The sequence below is a fragment of the Grammomys surdaster genome, unplaced genomic scaffold (assembly GCF_004785775.1).
Source record: "Grammomys surdaster isolate TR1022 unplaced genomic scaffold, NIH_TR_1.0 126109, whole genome shotgun sequence".
NCBI classification, from domain to species: domain Eukaryota; kingdom Metazoa; phylum Chordata; class Mammalia; order Rodentia; family Muridae; genus Grammomys; species Grammomys surdaster.
The window spans coordinates 1,417,020-1,421,071 of NW_021620917.1; the positions used below are offsets into that span (position 1 = coordinate 1,417,020).

The 4,052-nt window shown below is 47.5% G+C and overlaps 1 protein-coding gene across 1 annotated transcript in view; it reads left to right on the top strand.

Moving 5' to 3' along the window:
- The first annotated feature begins 2,987 nt into the window (after nucleotides 1-2,987).
- The window catches only part of LOC114611434 (oncomodulin), a 27,700-nt gene continuing 26,635 nt past the window's right edge, over nucleotides 2,988-4,052 (top strand). Inside the window, exon 1 of the mRNA XM_028756146.1 lies at nucleotides 2,988-3,109. The gene's annotated coding sequence lies outside the window, so the exon portion shown is untranslated. The remainder of the gene's footprint in view (nucleotides 3,110-4,052) is intronic.

The window sequence follows — 4,052 nt, forward strand, 5'->3', positions numbered from 1 at the left end:
TCAGTTTTCCTGTCTCTAAAATATGATGACTGGGGAGGAGTGGCCTGAACAGCATAAATAGGCTTCCAGCACTGATTGCTATCATCATGATGAAACCACTCAAACGTAGACCACTATGAGGGCATGGTAAACATGTATCCCTGCAGTGACTATATTTGAATATTTTTGCTTTATATACTTGTGATTTTCTGAAAAATTCCCTTTGCAAAGGCAAGGTAGTGGCTCCGTTGGTCAAGGGCTCACCTTGCTAGTGTGAGGCGTTATGTTCAGATCCCCAGTATCCACAAGCCTGGTGTCTGTCTGTAACTCCGGCTCAGGGTTAGGAGGTCGAGACAGACGTATATACAAGCAAGACGCCCATATACATTCAAAGAAATGATTGAAGAAAGTGAACATGGCAGGGACAAGGTCTGGTGAGAGGCTGAGAGACTAGTGCCAGCCTAGGGTGCACAGTGAGCCTGAGGTGAATATGGGTAACTTACGGAGATCCTGTCTCAAAATTGAAAGTGAACAAGGGCTGGTGACATAGCTCAGTGGTAAAGCCCTACCTAGGATCTCCCCGAGAGCTGGGAGTGTAGCTCCATATTAGAGTGGTTGGTAGGAATCCCACCCCGTTAAGGGACTGAAGGCATTGTTCAGGGGTAGAGTACTGGCGTAGCATGCACAAAACCATAGGTTCAATCCTCAGTAGCATACAGGCTTGAGTGCGTGTAAACACACACATACACACACACTCACATACAACTAGAGACTGAATATGTTCAACAACAGCACTTCCTCACCCCACAGTCCAGGAACCTAGGAAAAGCATGACAATGCATTGACAGGGATGCTTTCTCCTTGGTCTTTCAGATGTACAACCTTGTTGTCACTCTGTCCTTACATGGCCTTCCCTCTGGCTGTACACACATTCCTGGTTTCTTTACTTTCTTTATAAATTTCTAAAACCTTATTTGATCATTTTATGTATAGAGGTGTTTTGCATGCATGCCTGTGTATGTGCTCATGTGTGTCCATCACATGTGTGCAGGTACCCACGGAAAGCAGGAGACAGACTCTGAGCCCCTGGAATTGGAGTTGCAGATGGTTGTGAGCTGCCCTGTGGGTGCTGGGACTCAAGGGTGCTGGGCCCTCTGGAAGAGCAACTAGAGCTCTAACCACTGAGCATCTCTTCAGCTCCCTAGTCTCTCTTCTTAGGAGGATACCCATTAAATCAATTAGTGTGTGTGTGTGTGTGTGTGTGTGTGTGTGTGTAGGAGTGCCTTGGTGCATGTGTGGAGGTCAGAGGAGAAATTGCAGGATCGATCCTCTTCCTCCACCATGTGGGTTCTGAGGCATGAATGCAGACACCGGGCGTGGCGGCAAACACCTTCACTCATGGAGCCAACTTGTTGACTCTTCAGCCTCATTTTAACTCTGTGATCCTTTTAAAAGTCCCATCTCCAAATATACTCACATTCTCAGGTTCTGGAGAATAGAGTTGCAATATGGAAGGGGCACCATGAAGCCCACAGAACTGCAGCAGCATTAACACAATACTACAAATGGAGTGGACTGGGGCTGCAGTGCCCAGTTGACAGAGCTCTTGCCTAGCGTGCATGGAGCCCTAAGGCCCATCCTGGCTACATATAAACCAGGCATGGCGGTTACACCTGCAATCCGAAAACGTTAGAGATAGAAACAGGAGGGTTGGGTATCCCAGTTCACTCTTGCCTACAGAGTGAGTTGGAGGCCAGCCAAGGATACCTGAGACTTTGTATTCATTATTTAATAGACATAGATTGCCCTTGCAATTCGGGAACCTTACAGACATGAGGACCTGAATTCAATCACTAGACCCCACATTGGACAAAACAAAAACAAAACAGCTTTTAATCCCAGCGCTGGGGAGGCAGAGACAGGAGGATCTAGACTATTTAATGAGTACCAGATCACCAAGAGACCAGATCACTTAAGAAAAGGGAGGAGCTGAAGAGATGGCTCAGTGGTGACCAGTATTTCCTACTTTTGCAGAAGAACTGGGTTCAGTTTCCAGCATCCATTTCTGACAGCTCTGGGAGATCTGATGGCCTCTGCTGGCCTCTTCAGGTACCTGTATGCACATGGCGCAAAAACAAATACTCAGCCCAGCCCCTAACAAATGTAAGATAAACAATTTAAAAAGAAAAAAAAAGGCAAAAGGTATCTGAAGTCATCCTCTGACCTACATGCGCATGCACGCGTGTATACACACACACACACACACACGCACGCACGCACACGCACACGCACGCACACGCACACACGACTTGCCTGGAAACCAGAGGTTATACTGGAAAATGCACATTGGCCTGGACTCAACCCAAAAGTCCAACACTTTGCACCCAATCTGTGCCCATAGCTGCAGGTAAAGTACACATGTTTCCGATGACAACCCGTCAACCCAGAGCACAAGGCTCCCTTCTTCTCTCTTGACACAGTTCCCTCTCAATTTGTGATCATGGCACCACCACAGCAAAGAGTAAGACAAAAAGGGGGGGGAGGAAGAAAGCAAGGGAGGGAGGGAGGGAGGGAGGGAGGGAGGGAGGGAGGGAGGGAGGAAGGAAGTAAGTAAGTAAGGAAGCAAGGAAGGAAGTGTAATAGCTATTCCTGGTTGTCACCTTGACTCTATCTGGAATGAACTACAATCCAGAATTGGAGGGCTCACCTGTGATCCAGATCTTGAGCCTGGAAGACATAGGCTTCTGACCTGGATCTTGGCATGAAGATCTTGAGGCACAGTGGCCGTGGAAAGCTTAGGCCCAGGCAAGGTAGTACACGCCTTTAATCAGAGGAGACTGAGGCAAGAAGATCTCTATGTTTAAGGTCAGCCTGGGACAAAGCAAGTCCCAGACACAGACATGGTGGTACACAATTTAATCTGGACCACACCTTCTGCTGGAGGCCTACATAAGGACATTGGAAGAAGGAAGACTCACTCTTCTCTGCCTGCTTGCACTTACTTGCCAGCACATGTGTTGGAACCTACTTCTATGACTGAAACAACCAGCCTAGTGGGACTGAGCAACTACTAGATCCTTGGACTTCCCATTCACAGACACCCATTGTTGGGTTAGTTGGACTACAGAGTGTAGGTCATCACAATAAATTCTCTCAATACAGAGAGACATAGAATAAGTTCTGTGACTCTAGAGAACCCTGAATAATTCAGGAAGGGATAGAGGGGGGAGGGAAGGAAGAAGAAAAAAAATAAAGGAGAGAGAGAGAGAGAGAGGGAGAGAGAGAGAGAGGGAGGGAGGGAAGGAGGGAAGGAGAGAGGAGAGGAGAGGAGAGGAGAGGAGAGGAGAGGAGAGGAGAGGAGAGGAGAGAAGAGAAGAGAAAAAGATGTCTGCCAATCTGTGGCTTTTGGTGTCCCTCCTGGCCGCTGTTTATCTGAAGGTGTATTTTTACCCAGTTGTAGGCAGAAACCATCGTGGGTTGAGCTGTTTTACTTACAATTATGTCATGGACATATATACCACTGCAGCCTTCATAGCTGTTATTTTTAAGAGCTGGGTACCATTCCATCTGGGTGATCTGCCGTAATGTACTTTGCCAGTCTTCTACCTTGTGGCCACCTCTCTCTCCTTTCCTGTTCTTCCTTCTTTTCTTTCTTCCTTTGCTTTAAAACAACGTAGGATTTATTATTGCTGTGTGTGTGGATGATGGCGTCAGGGGAACGACGTCTGTTGGTGTGTGTGTGGTGTGTGTGTGGAGGGTAGAGGACAGTTTCATAGAGCGGGTTTTTTCCTTTATGTGGGTTCTAGGGATTGACCGAGGGTCATCAGGCCTGTGTGCAAACACCTCACCTGCTGAGCTTTCTCACTAGGCTCTCTAGCCTTTTCCTTCCTTCCTTCCTTCCTTCCTTCCTTCCTTCCTTCCTTCCTTCCTTCTATTCTTTCCTTTTTCTTCCTCTTTCCTCTTTCTTCCTTTCTCTTTTTCAGTACTAGGGATGAAGACTAGGGCTCACACACGCTAAGGAAATTTTACCACTGAGCCACACCCCAGCCCCTCACTGGGGGATTCTAGGCAGG